This window comes from Rhinatrema bivittatum, chromosome 13, assembly GCF_901001135.1.
Source record: "Rhinatrema bivittatum chromosome 13, aRhiBiv1.1, whole genome shotgun sequence".
In the NCBI taxonomy this organism is placed as follows: Eukaryota; Metazoa; Chordata; class Amphibia; order Gymnophiona; family Rhinatrematidae; genus Rhinatrema; species Rhinatrema bivittatum.
The window spans coordinates 19,056,268-19,070,876 of NC_042627.1; the positions used below are offsets into that span (position 1 = coordinate 19,056,268).

The 14,609-nt window shown below is 42.2% G+C and overlaps 1 long non-coding RNA gene across 2 annotated transcripts in view; it reads left to right on the forward strand.

The window, feature by feature from the left end:
• Window positions 1-14,609, forward strand: part of LOC115075142 — a 91,828-nt gene that overhangs the window by 40,889 nt on the left and 36,330 nt on the right. The window lies entirely within an intron of this gene.

Here is a 14,609-nt window from a genome sequence, read left to right on the forward strand (position 1 = left end):
CATTGAGGCAATTTTCAAAAGCCTACTTTCATGGATAAAATGTTTTTGTCCAAAGTGCTTTACAAAGAGGAAATAGATACTATTTTAATATAATAATCAACTAACTTTACAAATTTGGAGCTCCCATATATGCAAGTGTACCATAAACTATCATATCAGATCTGCAAGTATATCATAAAGTCTTTTCCTGTAAGGCTAAGAACACCAAGGCACATAGAGTAGACTCATCAATTATTCCTTAGTGTGCCACAAGCTCTGTTAACAAGATCGTAATAACCTTTCAGGCTCAGCTCTCATGGGTCATCAGTCATGCTACCTGCTTCAGTCAGTCATAATATGGCTTCATTATAGCACATGACAGTTGTTCAATGTGTAATTTGTGACACTGAGGGTTTGGGGTTATTTTTATTTTTTTAACTCAACAAGGATGACACCAAGGAATAGAAAGGAGTAGTAAGTTCCTCCCTACTCCTTAAAATATTTCCTGCTCCCCTGCCCTCAGCTTTTTCCCCAGTTTGTAAAGTATGTGTAGCAAAATTCATGGTTTTTATCATTCATTTTGTCCCCAATTTAGTTATTCTAAATTATTCTAATTGGTCACCCCCTTCTCCAACAAAGATGGCATGTGTGAACCTGATAATATTAAAAAGCACAAAAAAAACAATACATCCACAAGTAAACAAAAGTTCTAAATAAGAGTGGAAAACCCAAAAACTATGAAATAGGGATGTGACAGGGGCTCTAAAGCAGGTCTCAGTCACTAGAAGTTGATCCTGGGAGATAATCTGGAAGGCTAGGGATATGAGGTACAGCAGAGGTTTTTTAAAGGGATGGTATATTCCTTTAAGTAAGTAATTTGAGGAAGAACCACTAGGGGGAGTTTTCCCTGGGTCAGTGTGGGTAGTGTTTAGAGCAGGAATGTACCTTTTTCCTTCCAGCAGTTCTTTCATGAGGAGTGAAGCGAGGGTTGGCAATTTTTCTCTTTCCTGTCAGCACTGGTCAGTGCCCAGAAAGGTCATAACTCCAAAATGTCACTACTGGATTGCCGGGCAGAGCCATTAAGCCCCAAGGAGGAAGCATGGACTATCAAATTTGTTGGAACCTATTCCTTGACTGAGGAAGACATATGAGGAACGTGAGTACTGAATATTATCTGTTCATGGAGAGAAAAGACTAATCCCCCTGTTTCTATACTAGAGAGGAAGAAGAAAGAAGAGATTATGCTACTTTGCAGAGGAGATCCTTAGAGGAAGAGCGTTTGTTGTTGTGGTTGATGTTGCTGCAAAATCAATGCAGTAAACCCTTGATAAATCGGTGATTTCTAAGCATTGTCTTTGACTGCTGGAAACTCCAGAATAGAAAATATGTTTTCTTGTTTGAAGATGTCTTTTGAGTGAGGCCATCCTTTATCCCAAGGTCTGGTTTCGTGAGAGGCATCCATCAGTGACAGAAGGATGGGGTGGAAGACCTTGGACTACTGGGAAGCAGTCAGAGGGGTCACAAAGATGAGGTATTTTGGTGTTCAGCTTGAGAAATACAACCAGGTCCACCACACCATCTGCTCGACCATTATTATTTTGTGAACCCACAGAGTCTGGGGTGTGGCTTCAAAACCAGCATCAGTCAGTCATGTGAAAAGTCCTGTTACTGTCATAGCACCTTTCACAAATTTATTTCTTCCCTTCCCGCTTGTCTGCATTTGACCAGCTCTAGGAAGAGAGTTTTTGCATTTCTAAGACCATCCCTAAGCTGGGTTGAGTATGTGCAATGTTGGTTTTTGTTTCTTGAGTTTTGAAGGATGCCTATGAGTGATTTTGGCGGTTCCCCAAATTCAGGCCCCACAACTTGTTCCAGAGGGGAAGGACGTTGCCCTGCTTGCCAGTGGCCTTCACAGACCTGGAAGAGGGACTGTCCAGTTGTGAAAGTAGAAGAGGAGTCTTTTGCCTTCCGGGTGAGTTGGTTTTGTTTTTGACCTGCTTCCAGCTCAGGAGGGCTTTTACTCCCCTGCCTGAGGGGATTGGGCTACTTTGTCCTGCGCTCAATTTACAGTGGGGACAGTAGTTGACAAGAAGGAAGGACTGTTTTGGAGACGTTTTTCTTGGATATAATTTTTACCATCACCTTCCTACCCACTTTTTTTTTTTTTGGAGAAGAGAGATTTTCCAGTCTTTCTTGCTACCAGGAAGGGACATTGACTCATAGTCAGAGAAGGAGAGGAAGAGACTAAAGCACTTGGAGTTGTATTCTCTCTGATTCCAAAGAGTTTTATTTTTGTCTTTTGTGATTTTCCTGTTTTTGCACTGGATCAAGGTTTTATTAGTTACAGTAAATTTATCATTTGGGCACCACTTCGATTTATCTTGCCTGCTCTTTCTGCATTAGAAGACACAACTGCTGAGATTTTCTGGTGTGAGTACTATTGGGAGAAATACTGATTGAATCTGAGAGATTGTGATTGAATCTGAGAGATTGTGTTCTCATTTCCACCTAGCGTACACAGAGGTCTCCAAAGCTTGTCCTCCTCCCGGCCGGTGGAATCCTGGCACCCCCAGTGGTGATCGGAGAAAAACGTGAGAGGCCCAGGGCAGTGAGATTGGCCCTGTGGACTGTGTAGCCCCTTTATTCTGGCACTAAACTGAAGAGGGGGTTACATGTTTATTTAGTTTAACATAATATCCTCCTTTACAAATTTAAGCCCAAGGCAAGTTACAATAAAAAAATAAATAAATTCACTTGCCTATTTTGTAATTTTCATTTGCATATATAATTTTTAAATAAACCTGCCTTTTCAGTAACCCCGGTTTAGTAAATCCTGCTAGTTTTCCTTGCAGTGTAAATACCGCACTTTAGTAAATACGTCACTTTGTGAGTCAGGCCCTAATAGGATCATTTATCAAAATGCGTTATGGCATTAACGCATGCGAAAAGGCATGCCCTCTTAGTAGTTAAGTATTTATATCTCTATAGGAGGGCCACCTGATAGGTCGAGGTGAGGTGTTAGTGGTGGTTTAGGGGCCAGTTTCATATGTAGAGTGAAACATACGAACAGTACAATACACCTTGGTGAAGATTTGACGTTGTTTAGAGTGAGGAAAGTCTCACAAAGATGAAATTTTGTACTATGTTCTCTCACCCTAGCTTGATGGCACTATTGTGGATGATTCACTTTCAATGGTAAGAGCATTGATTACAATACTTTAATTTGCATTGCAGCTTTGGATTATGAGGTCCGACAGATTCCATATCAACTGCTATATTTAGAAGGAGCCTTGCTCTTACCTGTTACGCCTATCGGTCGCAGACAGCTGCGACCTTTCATGCTCACCTCTTTTTTTTTCCCCGCTCCATCAAGTCTGGGAAGAATGGCGGCCTCTGCCAATCCCCGCCAACCTCTCCAGTGTTCCCAGGACAGCATGGACGCTGCCGACCGCCATTTTGGACCCGGAATCACCTAGGTGAACGCACGCAAGGACCTCTCTTGAAGATGTCATGGCGGGAACCTCAGAAGCGTCTCCTCCCGATGACGTCAACCCACTTGCATATTTAATTCAACCAGCCTTTGCCTTCCTTGAGTTAGCAAGGAGTTCCATCTTGCTGAATTTTCTAAGGACTTTCTGTTCCTGACTTGGTCTTGGCTTCTGGACGCTCTGAGTACCCACTCCTTGGGGCTCCCCTACGTTCCCGGCTATCCACTCCTCGGAGGGCCTATCTTCCTGACTACTATAGACTTGCTTCTCAGGTTTCTCTCTCTCCAGGAACCATCTTCTGTGAGTACCTATACTGACTTCTACTATTCGAACTGTGCTAAGGATCCTACGCAGTGTACCCCATACCCCGGGCCACTACCGCCTTCCTTCAATAGAAGTCATTCAGCTTTCCTGCACTATAGAATATCTGCACACCAACTTCAGGAGCCACTTCCAGGTTCTGGCATCTCTACCAGTGCTTCAACATCTACTATACCGACAGTATTGGCGTACCCCGCTCCACGGGCCACTACCGGATCTGTGTTACTGAGGTGCCTACACCCTTCAGAGGGGATTCCCAGCAAAACCTGCTCCGCAGGCCACTACCGGATCTTCTCATTTGTGGTCTCACTCTGGGCTTCCCACATAGCTCAGTACTGTACTACTACATCTGCTATTCTGTGGACATTATTGTTTTCTCCATTTATAATAAAGTCTCTTCTTCTAGCTGTGTCCTACGCCACTGAGTCTGCGCCTGCTGACGGTGAGGCTCACAGGGCTCCTCGCTGTGGGCGGAGACACCTCTCATCTCAGCCCAGGGTTCACATTCTTCCATAAATATAACATTACCATTGAAAGTGAATCATCCACAATGATTTGATACACATAACTGGACGTGCTATCAAGTTCTGGTTTCAAGCATTCAGTGGATATAATTTTAACGACAATCTCAACGATAAGTGTGTCCGTGGAACAAATAGCAGATACGCTACTAAGGATACCCTATAAAATGTGTGCATACCATTACTGATCGCTAACTGAAGTCATATTGTTCTAAAAGCTCGTCCTTACAGTAGCCCCTGAGACAGCTCCATTGTGAGTGAAACTCGGCTGGAGTCGGGCAGTTTTTTTAAGTATAAAGGTCTTTTTTATATACCGATCTCCTTTTTCTTCTTTGGTTGTTAAATAAATATAGTACATTAAAGGATGAACATGAGCAGGATCCTCTTATGCTGAATGCCTTTTCTATATGGGTGACATTGGGGTCCCGTGAGATGTGTTGCATAGCTTGTAACATGGTGTATTTGCAGGGATTCGCGCGATTTTCTTCTTTCTGGTAGAAGCTTGGGAGGCAATGTTCAGACAATTTGTCCAGCCAAGATCAGGAGAACCTGCAGGTTTTTAAATTTCCCACTGCTCTGACTGCTTATCCGGCTAACTGTTTAGCTGGATGAAACTCAGCCAGAAAAGTTGTAGGCCTTTCAGGGCAGTTAGCTGGATAAGTTATCCAGAAAACAACATATCCAGCCATGCTGGAGAGCAGTCCTAAAGTTAGTCGGAAGAGTAACTCGTGTGGTTTAACTTTCACGCATACATTTTTAAATCAGAAATTCTGCGCATATGTTTCGGCTCTGGTGCCTCCTCGACCCCCTCCCCCTCCCCACCAGTATGCCTCTCCCCAGTTCGTGTAAAAGGGCGCTATGAAGCCTGGTTATTACAGGCTTTTATGTGCAGGGAACCCCAGGCTATTTTCTAATGGGCTTTTAGACACAGCGATGCTAGCCCTGGGCAGCATTAGTGCTGGAGGTGCTGCCACCTCCACTCCAGGGCCTTCGGTTTTCTTACGGCCAATCTCAGTTCCCCAGGCCCTGTTGCAATGTTCTCCCCCCCACCCCCCACCCCACTGCATTCGATTCGATTTCCAGCCCCCTCCCTTCAGCTTGTTTTCTGCATCTTTGCTCCCATCCCCGCAGCCCACTCCAGAGCGCTAGCCCTAATGCTAGCACAGCTGTTATCACAAGACAGCAGTGAAGCCCTGGTCTGGCGCTCACAGGCATTGAAGTGTCCCTGCCCCTTCCGGGCTTTCCTTACAGAGGGGGGGGGGGGGTCGGGGTCTGAGTGTAGGGCTCCCTTGTGATAATAGTTTTCCCAGTTCTGTGTTAGTCTGTGCTTTTGACTTTGGTTCAGGAAGATCTGTGCTGAGCAACGTTCTCCCCTCCCCCCTCCCCTTGTGATTCCTGGCAGAGTCAGCTCAGCTCTCCCCCAAATCCAGTTCAATGGCAGGGAAAAAAAAAGAATCATCCTGCTTTGCTGCAGTCCTTGGAGTCACCTTCCCCACCCCAGGTGGAGCCCAGAGCTCTGACGCTGGTTTTGGGTGCGCAGCAGGGAATAAAATCAGATTGGAAGCGAGGAGGCCGGCAGCCGCGGCAGGGGACTGGAGGCCTGCAGGGGGCCAGGGGGGGCAGGAACAATGCCACTTCCTGAATTTTCTAGCCCTAGGTACCAGGTGTAGTACGCCCGGATTATGGATTTGTTCCACATAATACAAACATGTTTCAGAAATCATTTCACCGTGTCTGATGAATGTGTCATCTACTTACGTAAAATATTTATATCCCACTCACACCACGGTTCTTGACAGGTTACAAAAAAAATAAAAACCCTGCATAATTCAATAAAACCAAGCCATTACAATACAATATAACCGAACATCGTATAACTACAGACTGAGAACTGAGGAGTGGACCCGTAAAACCATTAATAACAGGACTTGACTGCTTATAGGACTCGCACACCCAACTGAGATACTTCCTGGCTATTGATCCAGCTCAAATGCTTGTTTTAAAAAGCCCTGCATTCAATGCCTTCCTGAAAGAATCTATATCTGTTTGCATACGAAGCTGCTCAGTCAATGAGTTCCACAAAAGAGGAGCTGCCACTGAAAATGCTTGCTTTCTGGTGTCAGTTAAATGTGCGCCGGGACTTCCAATAAACTCTTCTGTGCAGATCTTAATGCACAAGATGGTTTATAGATCTGTAGAATAAAAGAGATTCACAGTGATTTTTTTTTAGGGGTAGATGGGAAAAAGATCAAGAAATACAGGAATAAAAAGCAATCCATCCTGTAAGATTTGAAATGACTGATTGGGCTGAATTTGGATTTTTCCCTTTTCTACTCACCATGAAAATTCTGTTGTCACCTCAGTAACAGTGACACTGGCATTTTGTGAATTAACACAGGACTCTAGAAAAAAAAGTCATTTACAACCTATATAGCAAGCTTATATAGCAAAGAGAGACAGACAAGACAAATAAGCATATAGGGAGAATTCAGTGCAAAGTTAAGCTCTGGAATTCATTGCCAGAGGATGTGGTTACAGCAGTTAATGCAAATGGGTTTAAAAAAGGTTTGGATAATTTCCCTAGAGGAAAAATCCATAAACTGCTATTAATTAATAAGCAATAGTAGCTTGAGATCTGTTTAATGTTTGGGTATTTGTCAGGTACTTGTGACTTGGATTGGCCACTTTTGGAAACAGGATGCTGGGCTTGATGGACTCTTGTTCTGACCCATCATGGCATATCTTATGTTCTTATGTTCTAATTAGGTTTTTAGCTCAGGTACCTTTAAATCTAGTGCTGAGTCGTCAAAGTGATTAAAATTGCTAATGGCTCTGAGTTACTGTCTGACAGGACCTGCAGTTTTGCTCTGACTGCTGCTGTTCTTTTTTGCCTCCTAGGCTATCAACTAGTCTGCTTAATGGTTAAGCCCAGCCTGTGCATAACAGGTGAATTTTCAAAAATATGCATGTGTAAAAATGAGCATATATGCATATAAGTAGCCTCTGCTCACGTATTCTGTATTTTATAAAAGTAGAAAATATGCACGTATATTCACTTTTGCACGCACATATACACAAGTAAAAAAGAAGCACTCTGGGGCATTCTGGGGTGGAAATAACATTTACGTGGGTAAGTTGCTATTTTAAGACATTTATGTGTGGATATTTGCCATGTTACACCTACTAATTATCTGGCAGAAGTGATATTAAATGTGTTTAATGTGCACTATTGGCTGGATGGGAGGTCTGGTTAAACGGGGGAGTTCAGGCTGAAGAACCAGGAGGGTCTCGATGACCTGGAAAAGGACTGGGCGAACTGGTAGACTAAATGATACAACTGGTAATTTGCTTGAGACACACATGTTTTAAATGTGTCCGACTTACACGTGTAAAGCCCGATACATGCAATAACTCCTATTTTACTTTTGCATGTAAAATATATGCGCACATATTTTTAAGATGAGTAGGAAAAGTATGCACATACAGTGCATTGCATGTATTCGTGCGTAAGCCTACATATGCACGTATATTGAGAGGTACAGCTATGTATATTTTCTAAAATGCTCGCTTATTGTATGCATGGGTTATAAAATTCTATGGTAAAACTACGCACAGTCATGTTTCTGCTGCCATGTGCATTTGTTTGAAGGTTATCCTCCCTATCTACACCTCCTTTTTGTGAAGGTACTTTTTCTACCTAAGAATACATACGTACAGTGGGTACTTTTGAAAATTCAAAAGTAAATGCATATTTGCAACCCTCAATCCCAACCCTGCTCCTAAGAATGACTCCTTTCACCATAGGTAAAATTATGTGCAAAGTGGCACCATGTGCGTGATTGTACCCAGACATAGGTTGGAAGATTTTCAAAGAATCACATTTCTACAGGTAAAGCATTGTTTTACCCACAGAAATAGTTTAAAAAATTGACCTCTTTAATATTTAAGATCTAAAGGATTTTCAGAGTGCCACAAAACTTCTGAAATAATTAACTTTCACTCAAGCACATGATAAAATAATGCCACCTTTTGGTCCACTATTCATAAATTAGCAAATCAACATATTATTTCTGTCTTCCATTCAACTGCAGTTGACACATAACCATCAATGCTGAAAGTAACTGGATCCTCATGGTCTGCATCTTTTTCTGTCATTCAGCTGTGATAAGCATCTTTTATCATAACACTTTCTCTTTTCCTTCTGACAATAAACCTACAGCTACAGTAAATGTATTTTTTCCCAACGCTATATATCTGTTGCAACCCAGGGTCATGTCACCCCAGGGACTGAAATGTAATTTAGACACACTGGCTGCTCACTTGCAAAAGGGGATAAAGTGCATTCTCCAAAATGTAATCCAAACATGCTACATGGAGCATGTGATGTGAAGTCTTATAATGGAAAGCTTGAACAGTTTCTAGGGGATTCAAATATTCTTCATCACTTTTGAAATAGCTTGCCTGCTGCTGTTTGCAGGCCATCAATAATTTACAACTCAAATGTGTATAGAGCACCCAATACCCAGGAGTTTGTTGCAAAAGTTACACTTGAAAAGGAACTGCAAGGTATGGGGTTAGAACTACAACTGTGAAGGATACCACAGTCCTATAGACTAGACCAGATTAAGGCCTTTTGCTAATCTACCTGGTACAAATAAGTGTCTTTTTACCCACAAGGGAATCTAGATTCCAAGTCTTAGAGGCATTGCAAACCAGATCACTCAACAAAAGGTCATTTACTTCATTGACATCTCCGGAAAATGAAGTGTTTCATTTATCCAAGGAAGATTTACAGCACTGATAGCAGCAGACCAAATTTCTCCTAAATTGCATAACCCATAATATTCAGCCTGGATTCCAAATAAATAGTTGTTGAGGTGATGTGCAATGCAATATATGGTGCCACCAAATCCCAACTGGCCTGACTGATTCCATAAAGCCAGTTTGACCACACAGCTTTATTTGTACCTGATCGGAAAAAAAGTCATCCTTGGTAAGTTCAGCAAAGAATAAGAATCTGACTGTTAAAGATCTGTGGGTAATACTTGGAAAACAGGGTGCAGTCCAAATATCCAAAAATGATTCAGTAAATGATAAATGACTAGGCACTTCAAAACTTGTGGTAACTGTTTTATTTCATAAAGATAAATTGAGATTTCATTTCTAAGTAGGAATCTTCAACAGAGTTATTATAACATAGAATGGCAACTAGTTCATCAATGCCTAGAAATATAGGGCAACAAATAAAGGTCCCTCTTTATGGGATTAAATTAATTTGTGACTACCTTTCCAGAGTTATTCACACATGTATTATTTCTACATTATAATATACAGAAACCTCGTACATACTTTCATGATGCGTTCAAGTTTCACCTCTACTGTGAAAAGATTGCCAGAATGTATATGATTACGTCACAAACAAGGACGACTAAAGCACAGAACAATTCAAAAAGTTAGACAAAGGAAAGTCATAAAAGGCCATCATTAAATTGCCTCCCAGATTCAATTATTAATAAGGGATCAATTCATCCCAAATCATTTTGGCCTCTGGAGAATGAAAAACAACATATATTTGTTTTTTTGCTAAATTGCAGCTATTGTAAAAGCAATAGTGTGTGTCCAGCTAGCTGTTATATTTAATTAGCATCCTGTTAAATCACCAGAGATGTAAATTCTGTGATAACATCCAACTGATTTGGTAATGAGAACACAAAAGGATAAGATGTGCTAAGCTGGGTCAGGCCAAATGCCCATGAAGGCAAGCATCCTGTCTCTGGTAATGGCCAAGCCAGGTACTAAAGAGCATAAGAAATTACCATGTTGGGTCAGACCAAAGGTCCATCAAGCCCAGCATCCTGTTTCCAACAGAGGCCAAACCAGGTCACAAGAACCTGGCAAGTACTCAAACACTAAGAAGATCCCATGCTAGTGATGCAATTAATAGCAGTGGCTATTCCCGAAGTAAAATTGATTAATAGCAGTTAATGGACTTCTCCTCCAAGAACTTATCCAAACCTTTTTTGAACCCAGCTACACTAACTGCACTAACCACATCCTCTGGCAACAAATTCCAGAGCTTTATTGTGCGTTGAGTGAAAAAGAATTTTCTCAGTTTGGTCTTAAATGAGTACTTGGAAGTACCTGGCAGATCCTATTAAGGAAGTCCATTCCAGAAGTAAGAGGTGGAGATACCCAAGACTCCCTGAGTAATAATAGTTATTGGACCTGTCCTGAAATTTTCCCAAATCTTTTGTAAACTCTGTTATGCTATTAACCTCCACCGTATCCTCTAGGAACAAATTCCACAGCTTAATTGTGCATTGATTGAATTAATATTTTCTTGTTTGTTTTCAATCTGCTACCAGTTAGTTTCAGGGAACTTCCCCTAGTCCTCGTACTATTTGAAAGAGTTAATAACATTCCCTATTGACTTGTTCCACACTAGGGATGTGCATTTGTTTAAAATGAATGGCACATCCCAACCGAAAGAGGCCATCCCTGAGGCAGGCGCCGAGGTGAATTAAATAGACAAGAAAGGGGCAGGAACGAGCAAGAATCACTCCTGCCCCTTTTCCTTCTGCAAGACCTCCAGAGAAGGGGTAGGTGGGGGCCAGTGGGCCACAGCTCATTTCTGGGGGCCAAGGGGTTTGTTAGAGGGTCCTGGGAAGGCCCCAGCTGGGCTTGGCTCAGCCCCAGCCAGGTAGACCAGGGCCATGGCTTCTTGGCAGGGGGCGAGGGGGATCACAGGAGCCCAGGATATTTTTTATTTGGGGGGGGGGGTGTAATATTTATTCCATTTTGATAAACCAAACTGACATAAACATCATAATGATTTGAAAAAAAATTTTTTTAAATCCCTGACTGGAGAAAATGAACTGAAACAAAATGTTTTTCGTCTGCTCATCTCTATTCCACACTACATATCATTTTAGAAACCTCTGTCATATTGCTTCTCAGTCACCTCCAATCTCAAGAGCCCTAATCTGTTTTGCTATTCTTCATAAAATAGTTCTTCCATCCCCTTTAGCATTTTGTTTGTTTGTCTGTGCCTTTTCTAGTCCTGTACCTCTCTTGAGATGGTGACCGAACATACATACAATGTTCAAGGTGTGGTTGCATTATTACATTCTCTGTTTTGCTTTTAGCTCTTTCCGAATCATTTGATTTTTTTTTTTTTGGCCACTGCTGCACCCTGAGCTGAGAATTTCAGTCTGTTCTTCCCACCGACTCCCAGACCCTTTGGGTAGCTCCTGACATGGAACACAGCATTGGGCACATAGAGCTAGGAAGGATACTGGACCTCTGGTGTGTGTCACTCTGCACTTGTCCACATTAAATTTCATCTGCCATTAAGATGCCCTTTTTCCCAGTCTCTCAAGGTCTTCCTGCTGTTCCTCATAATAAACTCGGGTTTTAACTACTTGGCATAATTTTGTGCCATTTGCACATGTGATCACCTCACTCATTGCTCCTTTTTCTTGATCGTTTAGAAATATTTTAAACCACACTGGTCCCAGCACATAAGCCTGTGGCATTCAACTTCTCACCTCTCTCCTTTGGGAAAATTGCCCATTCAGTGTTGCATTGTGAACGTTAGCAGCGCTGCAGTATATTAGCTCTCTACACAGGGTAGCCTTATTGCTTTGACCTTGAAAGATGCTTAATTACCTTCCCAATGTCAGAAAACAATTATCACATTAAGATATTCCTTTCACGGATTTTGGGATGTCTCCTCTTCTGTTTTTCTTATCAGGTTTACAGGTATATTCCTGTTTATGTGTGCGTTAAGTCTAAGCTACAGTTTCACATTATCCACTAAATAATACTCGGCTTTGCCTATTGTTTTCTATGGAGGGGCAGAAAAACACAGTCTCCAGTTTCCTGAGACTGCTCAGGGGTAGATTATGCGGTGTTAAGAAATTCCATTTTGGCAGCATAGTTGCATAAATTTGAATCATTTTCCATATTAAATTATGTTAATTTATATTTGTATAATTAAAATGATGTTTTCCATACTTGCTTTGAGACAAAACATTTTATTTAAGATATTTTATGAGTTTTATAGGGGGGATCTTGGGTATGGATGTTGGGGAGCAAATAAAGGAGTGTTCAGGGAGAGGAGAGCAAGGAAGAATCAAGGATGGAGGGAAGATCAAGATTATAGGATGGGGAGGAGAAAGAGAAGATCATGGAAAGGCAAAGAAGAGGGGGAGAGGGATAGAGCAGTTCTGGGATTTTTGGGGTATCCAGAACGGGGAGAGGGGGGTATCCCTTGGCTGGTGCCTGCCCTACTCTCCCTTGAATCCGCATCAGTGTTCTCTTCCTCTCTCTTTCTCCCCATCCCAGATGGCATCTCTCATCCCCTACGTCCCAAGGGTAAATATACACACATGTACACCCCCCTCTTTCACTTACCGCCCCATTCCTTCAGCCCATGATGCACTCCATTCTCTTTTTCAAAGAAGCCACTGTTCCCTGGCCCTTTTTACACACCCAGCCTCTCCGCTGCTCTTTCACAACCCCCCAGCTCCTTTTTCACATCACCCAACTTCTCTTTCCAAGCCCATCCATTGGCCCCCAGCTGTTCCCAAAAAAAAAATACCACCATGCTCCAGCTTCTCTTTTACAATTCCCTTTCCCTTGAACAAAACCGATCATCCTTCAGCTCCGCTTTCCTTCAGGATCCTCCCCCCCCACCATGCAGATCAGGTGGCAGGAAGAGCAGAGCAGCAGCAGGTCATGTCTTCTTCCACTGCCACCCAAGACCCAACTGCTGCTTTGAACCACAGCGCTGTTTTCTCACAGTTCAAAGTAGCAGTTGGTCCCTGGGTGGCAAAGGAAAAAGAAATCATAACCCAACATGCTCCTTCTGCTGTCTGATCCGAGTTGGGGAGGGGGTGGATGGGATGGAATTAAAAGCACCGTTCTACCATCTCCCCAACCTGGCTCGGCCCCTGGTCTCCTATGACAATTCCAGGGGGAATGGGCCAATTCTTTTGTGTTCAGCGGACTGTGGGCCTGTCCCACGGCCCACCGCCCTTACCACGAGGCCGGGCCAGCCCTTTCCATCTCCCAACGCCACACCAGCTTTCTGGGATGTGGCCTCCTCCTACACCTGCCTCCCAGCCTTGAGTGGCTTCCCTGGGTTGAGCTGGGGGTCAGCCCTGATCCCCGCGCAACTTCCCAGCTTTGCTGGGATTATTTATTTATTTTTGCCGTTGCTTTAAATGTGAGACGGAAGCCTCAGGACCCGCTTTTCCAAGAGGTGATGGTGTTTTATCGCAGCTGACCATCTTTTCGGTCAGTCGCGATAAAATATTTGCATAGGATTGCCATATGCATGACCTTCATATTATTTATTCAAGCAAAGAAGGTCATTGTAATAGAGGAGGGAACTTAGGTGGGGAGATGCATAACATGCGTTAGAGCACTACTGCAGCTTGATGCAGCTCCCAAGTGGCTTGAGGATTATTTTTGTTTTTTTAGGACTGTGTCGAGATTTCCTTTGAATAAAGATTCTTCCTTTTTATGCTTCGTTACTTCTAAACTGTTTTTCTTGCCTCTATTGTGCTGGACTTGCCTATTTATTTGTCTTTAGTAAAATAACTTGAGGTTTTTGGGGTTTTTTTGGAATACACTCTGCGTAGGACAGTTTTATTTTTTAGAATGATCCCCTGTAGGGTCCATCATGATTCATGAATGGAATCAAAAATCCAGAATGCACATAGCAAAACACTTCTAAATAGCATTTACCATATTTAAGCATTTGACAATACTACGGGGTCATTCAGTTTTTCAAGAACTACCTTTATTTGTTTTTTCATGTGGTAGAAATATCAGAGACCATATCTTCAAATCTTCTTTTAATGAGGTTGTTTCTTTATCAAGGAACGAACAATGTGCAGCCAAATACTCACCCTTGTGGAAACTGTTTGATGTGCTCCCTTATTTTACAAGGCCAGGCTTTGCAATTACCCTCTTGTCACAAAATAGTCCCAAGCATTTTCCAACTTGTACATCAACATTTGTGGTATATTTGATTTTATTTCCGTGGGAAACAGCAAGAGAATGATTAGAAGAAAGTTGGTGAAACATAAAAACTGTATTTCCATAGGAAAACAAGAAGCTCCTTTAGTTGAGCATTTTATTGGCACCTACTAGCTAATTTATAATCCTAACCAGACTTATTTATGTGCCTATCTGTAAACGTTGTGATGGTATACTACTAAACGATGGTATAGAAAAGTTTTTAAATAAATAAATAAATATCCAATGCGGGCATGCTTTTCAGCACATCAAA